This window comes from Dendropsophus ebraccatus, chromosome 13 (genome assembly GCF_027789765.1).
Source record: "Dendropsophus ebraccatus isolate aDenEbr1 chromosome 13, aDenEbr1.pat, whole genome shotgun sequence".
Taxonomy (NCBI): domain Eukaryota; kingdom Metazoa; phylum Chordata; class Amphibia; order Anura; family Hylidae; genus Dendropsophus; species Dendropsophus ebraccatus.
Genome location: NC_091466.1, coordinates 30,027,124 through 30,044,312, shown reverse-complemented (window position 1 = coordinate 30,044,312; position 17,189 = coordinate 30,027,124). Strand labels below are relative to the sequence as shown.

General features: G+C 43.3%; 1 protein-coding gene across 1 annotated transcript in view; it reads left to right on the top strand.

Moving 5' to 3' along the window:
• The first annotated feature begins 14,015 nt into the window (after positions 1–14,015).
• The window catches only part of ADAMTSL4 (ADAMTS like 4), a 111,371-nt gene continuing 108,197 nt past the window's right edge, over positions 14,016–17,189 (top strand). The window contains exon 1 of the mRNA XM_069949752.1: positions 14,016–14,457. The gene's annotated coding sequence lies outside the window, so the exon portion shown is untranslated. The remainder of the gene's footprint in view (positions 14,458–17,189) is intronic.

Sequence of the window (17,189 nt, the reverse complement as noted above, 5' to 3'; positions counted from 1 at the left end):
TCAGATTGGAAATATTAGTCCCGTAAGCGTTAGATGTGGACATCATGGTATGTACTTTTTTCTCCAGCATATTCCACAGATGTTTAATCAGATGAAGATCTGGAAGAGTCAACACCTTAAAATCTTTATGTACAGCAGTTCCTGAACACATTTGGCAATATGGCAGGGTATCTTATCTTGCTGATAGGTGGCACTGTCATTAGAGAATACTGCTGCCACAAAGGGAGGACTTGGTCTATAAAATGTTCAGGTAGTTGGTATGTGTCAGAGTAACAATCACATGAATGCCAGGCCCCAAGGTTTCCCATTACACTATATCCACTGGCTTGTCTTCTTCCCATACTGCATCCTGGTTTCCTTATTCTTTCCTAGATTCATGAACGTGTGACTATGGTCCAGTTCTGATGCTCATGTGGCCAGTGTAGTCTCTTTCAGCACTGGACAGGGGTTGGCATGGGCATTTTGACAGGTCTGCGGCTACATGGCCCTTGATGCAGGAAGCAGCATCGCACTGTGTGTCCTGACTTTTCTATCATAGCCAGCAGTAACTTTTTCAGCAATTTATGCTGCAGTAGCTTTTCCATAGATTATTTCTATTTGATTTAAATCTCAGTAATTATTATGTTAGCTATAGCCAAGATCCATTATAAGAGAAACTGTAAAAGGCAAAAACATTCATATCCAGACCCCGTCAACTATTTTATGAGAGTTCCTCTATATTCCCCAGGTAATTTGCTTTCTACTATCTTCATGTTATCATATCACATCTCTACAAACACCTACAAATTCATGTCTAAGCACAAGAGAGGCTACAGACTGCCCTATGTGCTGCAGCATGCATATCATAGTCAGTGCAAAATCTCCAGCCCACTGCAAGACTGTCAGAAATAGGGTTTACAAGGACAACATAATACACAGGTCTTGGCAGGTTTTCCATTGCCGTCCATAGAATCCTTTTGCTGTTGTCTAAACTACATTCTACCAGATATAATATAAGGCTAGGTTTACAGTGTGGTTTTGCGGTCTGTTGAATGTATCCGTTTTATGGGAAAAATGTATTCCAAAACAGAAGGAATTGTGTGCCATCCCTTTGGATATGTTTTTCCATTGACTACCATTTATAAAAAAAAAAGAAAGAAAGAAAGAAATGAATTGAAATTAGGGATGGTCCTAACCTGCCGAGGTTCGGGTTCGTATGAACCCGAACGCTCGGCAGCAGATTCCCGCTGTCTGCCCATGGAGCGGGTGGATCCAGCGGGAGTAACGCCTGGAAAACTGGGATACAGCCTATGGCTATGGCTGTATCCCAGTTTTCCTGGCGGTCCTCCCGCTGGATCCGCCTGCTCCACGGAGCGGGCAGACAACAGGAATCATTACCGGGGGTTCGGGTTTGTACGAACCCGAACCGAACTCGGTTCGGACCATCCCTAATTGAAATGTATATTTTTTTCTCATTTTTTTTTTTTTACATACACAAAACCTGGTTGACCACCTTTCTCTGTACACCTGCACCTCTCCCTGTCACTCACCCCAGCCAAATACACTGACAGTAGTGACTAGATGCGGACGGGGAATCACCCAAATGACTACCTGCTGTATGGGGGATTAAACTTCATTTTCTCGGGTATAAACAATACGTGCCGCGAGCTGCACAGGAGCTTTATACTGTGCACCAGGGAACCAAATCAGCCCAATTGAGCTGATTGGTTCCCTTTAAATTGATGTCAATAGGTACAGTAGTACACAGGTGGTGTGAGATAGCACAGCAGGAGGTTCTACGTTCACTAGTTTTTCAAGACAGTATGCTATGTCCGCAATCCTAATCCGCAAAACATTAGTTTGCAGTACATCCGTAATCTATATTTTTTGCGGATCCACAAAAAATAGCAAGGTGATGTATAAATTAAGGCCATCCGTGATTTTTGCAGATGTTTCTATAAACTTCTATGGGACAGTCTGTGACGCAAGTACAGTCCTTACTTGAGCTTGTCAGTAATTTTTGTAGCAGCAATTTTTGTGGATTATGGATCCGTAAAACTACAGACAGTGAGAACTGTCAATTGAAATCAATTGACAATTGAAAACAATGGCCCCTAAATTTGTCCATAGTTGAGGGTCTGCAATTACGGACAAACTTACATAACGTGTGAATGTAGCCTAAGGGTCCCTTTAGCAAACTACCCTGTAGAGGAATTAAAGGGAATCTGTCAGCGCCCAGATCGGCCCGAGGTGCTGACAGTGCAGTGTAGGTGGCTGGCCCCTTGTGTGCATGGTACCTTTAGTGAATCCGTCCATGCACTCTTGGCTTGTAATCAAAAGTCAAAGAGGAGTAGTGTCTTGGCGTTTTTTGCTGCGCTTTTGCACACCTCACCACTTCTTCCTCCTCTCTCTTTTTCATGCATATTTACTGCTGGCCGGCCTCCTGCTCAACGTTGTCATCACTGTGCGCTCATGCACCGCTGCTGGCAAGGGCTGCAAGTGATGTCCTGCCAGTTTGCACATGATCTCGCAGGCCACACACTCCTGACTTCGCTGTACATGCAAACGCCATAGGGGCAGTGCACATGCATTGAGTGTCCCAACTGAGGGCATTGGCTTCAGTCCTTAAGCGTGTGTGTTCTGCCAAATGAGTTATTGATGACGTTGCTCCCTCTGCTTACCAGATACCCACAGTCTGCTTGGAATCCTGGATCAGCGATGTCAGGAGCCCATGCCTCGGGGGCAGCGGCGCATGCACGCACAGTGATGATGATAAAATTGAGCAGGAGGCTGGCCAGCAGTAAATATGCATGAGAAAGAGGGAGGAGGAAGTAGTAGTGAGGCGTGCAAACGCCAAGCCACTACTCCTCTTTGACTCTTTATTAGAATATACTGCATGAAAAAGTACCATGCTCACAAGGAGCCAGCCACCTACACCACACTGTCAGTGCTGACAAATTCTAAAAACTACTCTAGATTGAATTACTCAGTATAATCAATTTATTACTACTGCCAGACAAGCCTTGTGTCTCATTGTATGTTATAGTGAATTATATTGGTCACAACATGAAAAAACAACCTGATGTGCTTTATGTTCTAATATGGATTAATATAGCGTATTTGTACTAGTGTGAATATTTCATGCTTGTACTATGTTTTCATTCACAACATTGTTGACCTTGTTGGTGCTGAGTAGAAATCTAATTCCTATGTAGTGTGTGGGATCCTATATGAGTAATTCATCTGAAAATATCTTACTATTCATGGGTTGCTTTGAAGATAATCCAATGAGCGACTCGCACATGGTGCGGCACTGAAATATATTGTGCTTTGCAAGAAAACGGAATGTCCCACATTTCTCAGAGGAAATATAAAAAAGAAGCTGTTTCTCAACATAACCGTAGTAATCTGTCATCTGCACAAAGAAGGGGTATTACCAGAATACAATAATACTGTGTTTGGCATGAAATACACATACTTTACATAGTTTATAAGTCACTGTGAAAAACAGAGCCGGACCTGAAACTAGTCACGTGCCTTCTCAGGTGAAGGCGGCTGTACCCTCATAGCTGAGCAGGCTCTGCTAACTATGGAGCACCCAATCTGGGCTCTGAACCCATGAAAGGGTGCAAACTACTGAAGTACTGAAGTAGTTATGATTTAGTATGGATAGTGTAGACTTGCTGATACATGGACATAAACATTAACTGTTAGTCATGGTTTCCCTTTAGTTTCCTTTCCAGAGCTTATGGACGTAGTCTAATGCCTATAGCGTCTACACACACAGAGGAGGAGATCCTGCACTTTTCTTGTGTACAGCCTAAAAAGCAGCAGCAGTATGGAAGCCATGATAAAGTTGTAGTGAGCAGTCTAAACTATGTATAAAGCCCTGGGCTGAGTTCTTTTACAGAGAGCTGTCTATCTCTCTACCTGTGCTCCAGGCACCCCTCCTCCCAGGGCCGGAATGGAAATCTGGCAAGTCGGGCAAATTCTAGAGGGGCCGCTGTGCTATATGGGCCGGTCTCCTCTTCCCCTGCACAACACTCTCTGCACTTTACAGACTGGAAGGCTGTGTAGTGTAGACGGGGCCCTGCAGGGAGATAGCCAGCCCTCACACTATATGCAGCCTACAATATTCTCCCTACAGGTCTCCAGCAGGACACACCTCCCTAAGGGGTGATAATAAAAAGAGGATTATGTAGTTTAAAGTTGCTGGTCAGGGGGTAGGGCTGGTCAATGGGTGTGGTTTAATAGAGGGCAGGGCTCAGACAACCTAGTGGTAAGCAGGAATCTTAGGTGCAGGGTCCTGCCAGCTCCTGCTAAGCCAGTATAGCTGTGTGTGTGCCTTGCTGACTGATGTGAAGTGTGATAGATGGATTGTTGAATATTATGTTTATTATGCGAGTGGCACATGCGGTATGTAGTGGGTATGTTAGTGGCACATGGATGGATTTAGTTGCACAGGTGGTATGTAGTGGGTAAGTGAGTGGTACATGGGCTATAATAATGTTTTTATTTGTATAGCGCACACAGATTCCGCAGCTCTTCACCTATCTGTACCCAGGACACCAGCGCTGCAAATATGACAGATATGCTAGTGGCACATGCGATATGTTAGTGGCACATGCGGTATGTAGTGGGTATGGTAGGGGGCCTGTGGTATGTAGTGGATATGTTAGTGGCACTTGCAGTACTGCTATTTGATGGTAAGTTTGCAGTGTGAGTAATGGCACCGTGATTAGTTTCTAGTGTGTTATAGAAAAGCAGATATATTTCCCACTGATATGCTATCACTATTTGTATACTTTATTGTATTTTGTTTTTGTAAAAACATTGTAAAAAATAAATAAAGGGGTACTCCACTTTTTAATATAATGCTGCCCTTATATAAAACATAACAAACATCTTATCCTTACCTTCCCAACCTACCCTGATATCCTCCTGTGGCATCTCTGGGTCCTCCACTGAAAGCTGCCACCGCCACTTTCCGGCCAAACTTGTCTTGGCAGTGACAGCCTGCTCGGCCAATCACTGGCCTCAGTGCTGTCCCTGCTGGGATGGGTTTTCTCGGAAGTGGCAGAGGAAGTGTTAAGTGAGTGATCCGGGGGTGCCGTTTCTTATACTCTCATGAACTATTGATTTATGCAAAGTTTGTTGAAACTGCAATCTCTATTTAAAATGTTACTGTCATTTAACGTAAAAATTTGACATGTCATAGAGTCATATCTAAAGTTTTGATCAGTTGGGGTCTGGATGCTGAGACCCCACCTATTGCTAGTGTGGTGTCCCACCACTGGTACTGTCTAGGGCACTTGCGCAAGGTACACTCTCAGGTTTACATGTGGGAGATGTGGTTTTGTATTTTCCCCACTAGGTTTGACCACAGTTTGGTCTCACCTGCTGCACAGCTGAAATCACCAAGGGTTAATTGTTTTATGTCATGTGTTGTCTTGCTGACCAATCTCAGGTGCTTATTTTCTCCTATCCTATCTCTTCTCTCTCTTACACACACTTAGCCCCACCACTCACAGGAGGGTTTAGGAGAAGTTAGCTTCAGTGTGAGAGGACGCAAGGAAACTAGTTTTTGCAGAAGTTAGGCCAGGGCCTGGCTTTGGCCAGTACCCATGACAGGGACCAAAAACAACTACTTCAGATTTCTTAATGCAAGTAGCTAAAGCAAGTATGCACTGCTAAGCTCCACTTAGGTAAGAGAAGCCACCTCTCTAAAAAGTGCAGGGCAGTATCCTGAAGCAAGAGGAACTGACCCCAGTAGGACAAAACTACCATGAAAACCATAAAGTGTTATATTTTTGACTAAACGCATGAGACTCTGGTTAAATCTGTCAGTACCTGCAACTACGCACACCTCCACCACATACCCCTTTTCTGTGAGTGGCGGTACTAACTACCTGGGTGGGTCTGCTACAACTTGAAGGATTCATTTTATGTTCCTTGGTGGTCTAAAGCAGTGAAAGGATTACTGGTCCATTCAGGTGGTCCCTGGTGGTCCTGTGCTCTCCCTGAGTAATGTGGATCCTGGCTGTTGCTCAGTTTGCCACAACCTAAAACCAACTGCTCAGTCCCCAACGTTCACAGATCTTCAGTAGTGTTCGCCTCATATAGGACACAAGGACTTTTTCAGCCCCTTCAAGATCCATGGACTGGCTGTGGCTCCTTTAGTTATGACCCTGGTGTAAATCAATACAAAAAACTATCTATCTATCTATCTATCTATCTATCTATCTATCTATCTATCTATACAACTATTGTACACACCAGTGGCTGGGAGTGGTGAGCGTTAACCTGTCATACTTTCTAGCCTTTAAGACTTCCATGTCACTCAGAAGCCCAAAAATGGGTACAAACCTGATCTGGGGATTACATGTGTGGTTTCAATGGCATTCAGAGCCTCCTTCTCGACCCCTGTTTATCTGGGCTGACAAAATGACAATGAAGGCTGAATGTGTACATCAAACTAATTACAAATCGCCCCCTCGGGGGATAACCTTTGTCTGCTGGAACAAACATGGATTCAGCCGTAACCTTCACCAGTGGAGTCATGTAGCTCAAAGGAGACAGAGATATTTCCATTACCTACTTTAAATGACTGCAGTAGCAAAGGCATGGCACGTGGGATTATGGGAAAAGTAAGCATGCTTAAGGGTCTTGACATCTTTGTAGCAGTGGCTTAAAAAAACATCTAAATATCTTAGAAAGGTAAGCTAAATGTCAAGTCGAGAATGCAGAAAATGGGGTTTGGTTGTAACTGGAGGAGTAAAATAACCAAATATATCCAAAGTAATGTATAAAGTGACATGTGATTTGCAAAAATACCTTATGTCAGTGGTCTCTAACCTGTGGCCGTAGTGAAACTACAACTCAAAGTATACTCTGGCAACCATCATAGAGCTGAATATCATTGCCTTCCTGGCTAGTCTCTAGCTATAGTAATGTAACCCACACGTTAGACAGAAGTTGACCAGACCCACCCATTTAGGTTTGACTGGACAACTATGTAAAGTATATGGAGGCCTCCTAGCTCTCTTCCAACAGGTGATGTTGAGGTAAAGAAGGATTGGTCATGTTCATTTCAATGCCTAATCCTTTAGGTCATCCATTGCTGATTGGCTCAGTTCTAATTGAAATAAATGGGACCTCAGTTGCTGATCAGCTGTTGATGGTATATCCTTTAAAAAGGCTATTAATCACATAAACCCCCCTTTAAAGATATTTTTTTTACAAGGTCCCCACTTGGGTTGCAGTTGATACCTGTCTCGGCCGCGGCGGCATCCCGTGCTCCGGGCCGCCGCCGCAACCTCCCCCCTGCCCCATGCAGCCGCCAGGGTCCATGTGCAGGGACCCGGCGCTGCTACTAGTTCGGCCCCTGGGGGCGCCTCACATTCCTCCCCTCCTGTCTCTCGCTGTGCCGGCCAGCACGCGCGTCCCCGCCTCCTAGGGCGCGTGCCGGCTGTCTCAGAATTAAAGGGGCAGTCCGCTCCTAATTGGTTCTTGCACATCACACACTCCTATAAATTCCAGCGCTGCCCCACTACAGGTGTTGGAGCCTCTACATGCTTCCCATAGCGTTTGGCCCAGCTCCCTGTTGTTCCTGACCTCAGTCCTTGTTCCTAGTCCCTGTCCACTGTCTCGGTCCCTAGTCCCTGTCCACTGCTTACCCATTGTTCCTGAGCACTGCCTGCCACCTGCGGTTACGCCCACAGACCTCTGCCTGCATTACCATCTGCCTACTGCTCCTGCCACGCCTCGCCTGCTGTCACTAGCAACCAAGCCAGGGGTAGCGACCTGGGGGTCGCCTGCCGCAGCAAGTCCATCCCGCCTTGCGGCGGGCTCTGGTGAAAGTCAGCGGCCCCTTAGACTCCGCTCCCTGGTGCGGTTACCACCATTGCTAGTGACAGTTCAGTGGATCCACGACTCCAGGCGTTACAATACCAGGTTTGTACAAGGAAACAAGATACATAACTAAGAAAGAGTACGATAATACACCAAAAGGACCCACAGCCATTAAAGGGATTGGCCACTTTATAGGAAAATTGCTCAGTGCATAGTATTAGTAAGTGTAGTCACTGTATATACTTCCAGCATGTCCCTGTGTACCTCATAGAGCTAAAATCAGACTCCCGTCCTCCAGGCTGTGCTCTCCTGCTCTGTGGTGAGTCTGTCCATAAGATGGCCGACATGGAGGAGCATGTGACATGTACAAGTTTAGTGTTAGACACTTGGGGGCGGGGAATGGTCACATGCTCCTCCATGTCGGCCATCTTATGGACAGACTCACCACAGAGCAGGAGAGCACAGCCCTGAGGAGGGGAGTCTGATTTTTGCTCTATGGGGTACACAGGGAGTAGCTGTCAGTAAGTGCAGTGAGTACAGTTAATGCTGTGTACTAAATAATTTTACTCTAAAGTGGCCAACCCCTTTAAATATCAGCCACAAAGACCATTTCTTACTGGAGTACTTGATCAATGCAGTACAATGCAATGGGCACCAAGTGATGCTTTATTTCCCATTGGTGGTGATGCCGGAGATTTAACCACTTGTTTCCAGTTTCCCCTATAGATTACAGCTGATCTCTGTGATAAACCCTCATCTCACCATCGGAGACTCTTTATAACAAAACTGTCCTAAGGTTGAAAAATGACCTGACAGAGGCACTTTGCCAGTCCAAGGTGTTCTCTCCCACAGTGCATAAAACATAGGTATGGCTGACAGCTGATGTCAGAAATTCTGAAATAGTCTATAAACCTCTAGTTCAGTGCTCCCCCTGTTTGGCTGTAGATTGCGTGCTTCTATCTACACAATGATTTACAGGTTTTGATGGAAATATCTCCAGATGAGGCAGGTGCAGCCATAGTTACAGGAAATTCCTGGCCTAGCTTCTCAAATTCTTCTATAAAACTACCCTAAATTGGAAAAATATGTTTATCTGATGTATAAGATAGCAAGTACTGAAGACTCTCCCTTGTGTGAGCCATCCTCGAAGGTCCCATTGTTGAGGACCTTGATATATAGATTTGTAATTTACTTCTATTAAAAAATCTCAAGTCTTCTTATACTTATTAGCTGCTGTATGTCCTGCGGGAAGTGTTTTATTTCCAGTCGGACACAGTGCTCTCTGCTGACATCTCTGGCCGAGACAGGAACTGTCCACAGCAGGAGAGGTTTTCTATAGGGATTCATAGAAAAGTGGTGGCAGAGGTGGCAGCAGAGAGCACAGTGTCAGATTGAAAATAAAACGTTTCCTGCAGAACATACAGCATCTCATAAGTATGGGAAGACTTGAGACTTTTTAATAGAAGTAAATCACAAATCTATATCAAATTACAAAAACTATTACTATTACTATTACAAAAAAATATCAAACAAATCTATATAACCTTCTGACACCAGTTGATTGGAAAGAAAAAGATTTTCGCTGGAGTACCCCTTTAAATGGCAAGATCGATGGGCAGAAGACATCTATTAACAGTAAAAGCCCCATTAGTTCAACTGCTGAGCCCCTAGACTCATGGTTAAATTCTCTAGCTTCCCAATGATAAGACGCCATTTAATGTGATAACTAGGGTATAATAGAGGACATGTGAAAGGAAGGGGCAAATACATCTATAAAGCACATAGTAACTTTACTCTATCCCATCCGGTTATGAATCCTCTGTACCACATCCCAGGTTTGTGTACGTCAGTAGTCGTCATTGCTCCCTGTATTGTTTCAGCAGTGTCCACAGTAGGCAGGAGGAATTCTTTGCATGAATGAGTTGGCAGGTTAACTGTAAATCAAATGGATAATCCACAGACTTCTGATGATGCCAGGAGAGTTATGGAAAGCAGATATCAATAAAGCAAGTGCAAGTACAATAGAAACATTTCCTTGTTTCCTGTTTGGGAGAAGATAGCACAGTGACCCTTCACCTCTGGAGCCACTGTACGGTGTTTTTGGTTGGAAATAATGTTTGTTCAAGTCGATCAGTGTTCATTGTCCCTCAATAGTAACAATAGGTTAAACTGTAGTCAGGCCTAGATTTTGTGTCGGTTATGCTTTAAATGGAGGATGAGTTGATGTTAAACGGGTTATCCACGATTAGGAAAAGTACAGCTACTTTCTTGCATAAACAGCACCACCCCTGTCCCCAGGTTGTGTGAAGAATTGCAATTAAGCTTTATTCACTTTCCTGGAATGATGCTGCAAAACCACATCAAAACTGAGGACAGTAGAGTTGCTATTCCTGGAAGCATGTTTTCCAGGCATGGATAACCCCTTTAACCCCTTCCTGCACCAGTCAGTACATGTACCGCTGCGATCCCGGGTGCTATCTGTAGCCCAGGCCACGCTGCTAATTATACATTTAAATGCAGCTGTCACTGCATTTAAATGTATTTTAAATAAACAAACATATTTGATATTGCTGTGTGCTTAATCACCCAAACTATTAAATTATCACATTCCTGATCTTGTAGGGTAAACGGCATAAGTGCAAAAACCCGCCAAAGTGCAAAATTGCGCATTTTTGGCACATCATATCAAGAAAAATTGTAATAAAAAGTGATTAAAAAGTTGCATATCCGCAAGCAAGGTACCGATAGAAAGAACACATCATGGCGCAAAAAATGACACCTCACACCTCAGCCCTATAGACCAAAGGATAAAAGCGCTATAAGGAGGGAATAGAGCAATTTAGGTTTTTTTTTAAAAAAGGTTTTACATTTTTAAAAAGTAAGATAAACTAACAGTTATATAAATTACATATCGTTGTAATTGTACTAACTTGAGGAACATATATATAACGTGTCAGTATTACTATGAAATGAATGGAGTAAACACGAAACCCCCCCCAAATGAAAATAAATTAATTTTTTTCCTCCAATTTACATTACTGTATTTAAACCTTAAACCTAAACAGCTTTCCCAGGACCCTGCATTGCAGGGATACAGCCTGTGCTGGTATAGTTTAAGAAATGTATATTTAGGCTGGGTTCACACACAGTATATTTCAGGCAGTATTTAGGTCTCATAGCAACCAAAACCAGGAGTGGATTAAAAACACAGAAAGGATCTGTTCACACAAAACAGTAAATAACTGCCATTATTTCAATATAACAGCCGTTGTTTTAAGATAAAAGCAAATATTTGCCATTAAATGGCGGCCGTCCACTCAATTTCAACATTGTGTGAACAGATCCTTTCTGTGTTTTCAATCCACTCCTGGTTTTGGTTGCAATATGAGGACCACAATACTGACTGAAATATACTGTGTGTGAACCCAGCCTAAAAGAGATTCAAAGGTAAATGAAACTCCATTTTTCCCTCTGGTCCATCTCTCTAGGAGACCCTTGACCTTCATTGTAGTAATAGTTGATTGCTGTGTGTTGGAGGCATCGGCCTGTCTGACACTGAAAATAGCAGCCCGGGGTATGTTTTTATTCCCCTAAAGCCCCCCTTTCCTTCATTACTTCCTCAGCGAAGGTGGACAGACCTCACTCACAGTAACTTCATTCACAGGATAAGTAGCGGAGAGGCAGGGGAGGGGGGCTTGGAGGGGATTCCACAAAGCCCCTGATGAAAAGGGAAAGGCCAACATATGAGACCTGCTCCACAATGCTCTGTTACTTTTTTGTTTCTTAAATGGGAAGAGCCAGACGGGAGACAAACTATTTATCTAATGTGGTAAGAGAGCAGGAAGCACCCACTCCTAAGCATCCTCCAAGAGGGAGGCAGACCCATTACCCTGCACTGGGGGTGGATGAGAGGCCACTGGGCAAAAAGTGGAGGGACCTTTACCCTACATAATCAGCAGGGGGGGAAAGAGAGGTCAGATCCTTAGTGTCCTAATAAGCCAAACCATTCCAAAATGGGACTGCCCCATCATTGTATTAGAAAACTGCATAAATAGCTATTACATAACACAATGATATTACAATTAAAGTTAGAGAAGAATCTGATGGCCTGTGCGTTACAAGCTTCCCATAGTTCTTGCATGAGCTTAGTCTACAAGAGATGCTCACATCCAATCATTCAGCATTTGAATGCTGGTGGCTGAAAAAGTTGGATGCAGCCCTAGGGAGTCCAGGAAAATATGTTTTCTAGGGCTGCATCACACTTCTTCATCCCCCGGTATTCAAATGCCAAACTATCGGAGTTGAGCATGCTCGAATTCCACTCATCTTTACTCACCACTAGTGATGAGCGAATAGTGAAATATTCGAATATTAGATATTTGTACGAATATCTCCCGAATATTCGATCGAATATTCAATCCCATTAAAGTCAATGGGAAAAAGTATTCGATTATTGAAAAACATCTATTCAACCACTTAGAGGTAAAAACTGGAAGCTGGGGGATTTGAACGCTTATCGAATATTTATCGAATATTCGGCGAACTATTCAATAATATTCGATAGATCCAATACCTTACTATTCGATCGAATATCTATTCACCACTGAAGATGAATAAATCTCCTCAGATTTTTTGGTGGTCCAATTCAGTGAATTTGTCAGATTCATTTTGGATTCAGATTCCATATCGATTTGCTCATCTATCTTCACCAATATTCAGTGAATGGGACCTTACTAGAGATCCAGGAGCATGCACAGGTTCATCTGAACTAAAACTTTTGACATTTCATTGAAGTTGAATGCCACCAACTTCTCCAGACGCCAGGAGTCAAATGCTGAGCGTTCAGGCTCGGAGAACATTGCCGAACCTGAACAGTTTGGCAAATTACAACCCTCCAGCTGTCACAAAACTACAATTCCCATCATGCCTGGACAGCCAAAGCTTTAGCATGATGGCAAATGTTATTTTGCAACAGCTGGAGGGCCAAAGTTTCCCCATCCCTGCCTTACACCAACTACTATCATATCTTCACCACAGGAAGTCACACATTCTCATAACATTATATCAGACAACTGCTATCAATGCAATTCCTATTCTGTGCTGGTAAAAAAAAATCCTTTTTATAGGAAACACGTTGTATAAAATGGGCACGCATAGAGAACAGGGAGATAGTCACTATCCATATAGATGTATGCAAGACATACCCATGCTAACGGCACTAGCCAGAAAGTGTCTCCATAGACAATCCTATTCAGACAGCGCCTCTATTGAGATGCCAGACCCCCCCCATGTAAGACAGAGTGTCCCCATTACAGTGCCAGCCAGAGGCTGCCAACCTATAGGGCATTAGCAACAATGCCAGTGTAGAGTGGCATTGTAAAAAGTGATAACACTGTCAACCAGACAATGCCAGTAAGAGGGTCACCTTCACAGTGCCAGTCAGTTTTTACAAAGCGGTGGCGGCTGCCTTATAAATAGGCGCTGGTGCTCATGTTAACAAGGTATTACACAGACATGTTATAACTTTATCAGGCAACCATTTTCCGGCTTTGATACCCCACATGACTCTATACAGGCGAGCTCCTTGGTAAGCACACTACACACATGTATGGTCATTAGAGATGAGAGAACCGGGTTCGGGTTCGAGTTGATCCAAACCCGAACGTTCGGTATTTGATTAGCTGGGGCTGCTGAACTTGGATAAAGCTCTAAGGTTGTCTGGAAAACATCGGTACAGCCAATGACTATATCCATGATTCCACATAGCCTTAGGGCTTTATCCAAGTTCAGCAGCCACCGCTAATCAAATGCCGAAAGTTCGGGTTCGGATCGACTCGAGCATGCTCCAGGTTCGCTCATCTCTAATGGTCATGTTTTACAAATGATAACTTTTTTAGTCATGTGGATATAGAACTTGTATTTAGAATGAGTGACTTGTATGACTGGCTGCACATAACATTACCTAATAAGATCTGCAGCTCCTGGTATACATACTGTACATGTACAAGCAGTCAGATACAATGGTGATCAATACTTAGTAGACCTGCTATTACTCAGCAACATGGGGGTGTGTGAGGGGTGGAGGTTGGAGCACATGGAAGTTCAGGTCCTGGAGCTGTCATAGGGAGGAGGAGGAGGAGGAGTGCTGCTGCTGGTGCATTATAGTGTGGAGGCTCAGAAGCCCACCAGTCACAGTGGGCTGGGGGGGAAAGCATGGATGCAACTGGCAAGCTGCAGAATTAAGGATTGCATTCCAGAGGGGAGTGAAATTGATCAGGGAGACAGGAGAGAGAGAGAGGGAGGGAGGTGGCTTGGGGACTGACTCACTGCAGAGTTCTGCTGGATAGAGCTGGGAATGTAGTGGGACTTTCTTGGGACAGGAGGTGAGAGGAGTGAGGGCTCTGGAGAGCTGGATGTGTGTAATGTCAGGAGTGGGAGCTGTACAGTAAGGACATGCTGTAACCTATGCCAGCCACAGGGATTACCCCTCCTAGGCTCCTAGCAGGACAGGCTCTTGGATTCTACAACTTTTTGTTTTGATTTAGTTGCAACAAGAAGATACAGGAGGATACAAAAGTATACAAAAGGATACAGGAGGATACATCTGGATCTCTCCCTGCACTGAAGGTAGGGCACTGGGCTGTTTATTACATATATATATATATATATATATATATATATATATATGTGTGTGTTTTCTCTCTTTTATGGAATATATTGGCTGAGTGTTCTGTGAATGCAGATATTCAACCTGTGGCTCTCTGTGTTGTGAAACTACAACTCCCAGCATGTTTTCAGGTTTATATGCATTACAATGACTTTATGTAACAATTGTAATTTATTTGGTATATGGGTCTACATTATGCAACTATAACCCCCAGTATTCCTAGAGGGCATGCTGGGACTTCTAGTTCCACAGCAGTTGGAGAGCATCAAATTATCTATTGCTGATGTCCCCAAATATACATAATAATGGCTCATAATTTTATATCATGCCATAAAGCTATAGTTATAATCTGAGATTACATCCATCATTGTCATTTCTGTTTGGGTTGCTAGGAGGGATGTCTGTCTGCCAAGCATCAAGGTGAAGAACGTATAATAAATGTGTAAAGAGCTAGAGGGGTTACTGATTTCAGGGAATTAACAATGTCTTATATATGGGTCAAGGCAAAACTGTAATTTTTGCAAATATTTCATCAATGCATCTGCATACTGTATATGAACATACAGAACCAATGATCAGGGGTTAACCTGGCCCCTAAGAAAGTGTCTTGCTTAATACTTTTCTATGGTATAAAGTAGCCCAAAAGTTACCAAGTAGTAGTTTTATAAAGCGACACTTGCAGTTTTCCATTTTAGATGTGCCGTCATGTGTCGGATTAGATATCCTATCAGAAAACACTCATTTGACAGCCTGCCAGGCAGAAGATGGACAGCCCCTCTTTACCCGTCTGAGGATGGTGTACCAGGATATCTTGTAGATTGTAAATGAATGAATGAAGTCTCTCTAAGATTCTGTATAACCAATGTCCCTACAATGTGATATGCTTCAGTAAGCATCAGATCTTCACAGTGGATGGAGATGATGGGTTTGGCAGGCTATGTTTATTATGCCTAGCCTTGTGTTATGTAGCCCGATCATTTTTTTTTACTCCTTGTGTTTTTTTTTTTTTAAACATATGTGGTGACCATATGTATGTATGTATGTGACATATGGAGTATTTGAGTTTTTGTCCCACTTGGGGGTTCATTTGGACAGTTGAGCCCTTTTTCTTACTAGAATTGGATAGTTGTGCGGACTACTCATTGTTCTGCATTGGCCATCACTTCTGCATGTGGATATTTGTTACTAAATATGGACTTTTACCATATGATAAGATGTGGCAAAGCACCCCAGTCAGAATGGATATCCTCTACTTTAATTGTTACCTACGTAATGTTACGAAGGCTAGTGCTATACTGGGATTTTGGCATTGCAACATTACATCTAATGTGGTTGTTATGCAACTTGCGAGATGTTGAACACAATATCCAACTTAATGTTTCACAATATCCAACTTGAATTTTTACACGACTTTACCAGCATGGACCTAAGTACAAGTCGTATGCAGCTGATGCTTGGGTGCATGTTTGCATCTGTATTGTAAGTCTGACCATGGATCTACAGTCCTGAACTGCCACCATTATAGACCATTGATTGCAGATGTATTATGCTCATGGGAAATAAGCAATTGTTTGTATTATGTTGTTATTGATGCTAGCCAACAGCAGCTGTCCTTATAGATCAGCAATCTCTTCCCAGAAGTTTTCCAGCTGTTGCACAGAAAAACTCCTAATTCTCTGTAGCTGTTAGGGGGTAAGATGGTAGTTGTAGGTTTAAAACAGCTGGAGAGACCACTAATTTACACTCTATACAGTGGTAATTGTTAAGGGTACCTATCAGAGAGGTCAGCTATTGTATGGGTAGGTTATTAGGCCTACTTCCCATTGCTCTTGGACCTTGACTCACTGGAAACCTTCCTATAGGTGGCACTAGAGAGACTAATTTCTTTCTTCAGGAGTTAAAGGGGTTATCCAGCGCTACAAAAACATGGCCACTTTCTCCCCTCTCTTGTCTCGAGATTGGGTGGGATTTCAAACTCAGTTCCATTAAAGTAAATGGAGCTCAATTGCAAACCATACTTAAGCAGGAGACAAGAGCGGGGGAAAAGTGGCCATGTTTTTGTAGCGCTAGATAACCCCTTTAATTTTCTTACATTTTCCCAGGCACTACCTGTACGACTCCCTACATCAGAACCTTCCATAGGGTTGGGGTTGAGAGGTATCGTAATGTGTCTACTGTTGGCCTGGTACCTGAGGTCGGCTGGGTTACTAGTAAAAGGGAATCACTTACAGTATGTGAGCAGTTGATGCATTTTTACTATTGATAAGTGCATAGGTAGATATTATGAATTATGCTAGAATTGCTATATAGAGACAGCTGGTATATGGGAATCTACTACATTGTGGTACGGACACACTTGTACAACCACCGTACCTTCTCATATATGCAGGTATGCCATAATATCATTGTAGTTGTACAGGCCATGCTAGTAGCATGCTTCTGGCTTCATTATTGTGCACTATATATTCAGTAGTTACTACCTATGGATTCAATATTGTCTGGATTCCCCGAACCATTTTTGCATGACAGTCAGCGTTAGATATGCCTCCTCTTATCCTTTATATCAGTAGCATGGAGAACAAGCTAGTTATTTTCCATCTCTGAGATTGGAGACCTGTAGGTAAGCTTATGCTGACAAGTTACCTGGGGGTGAATGAGGCGGGGGTAACTGGTGCGTCTGCTGCAAGCTTGT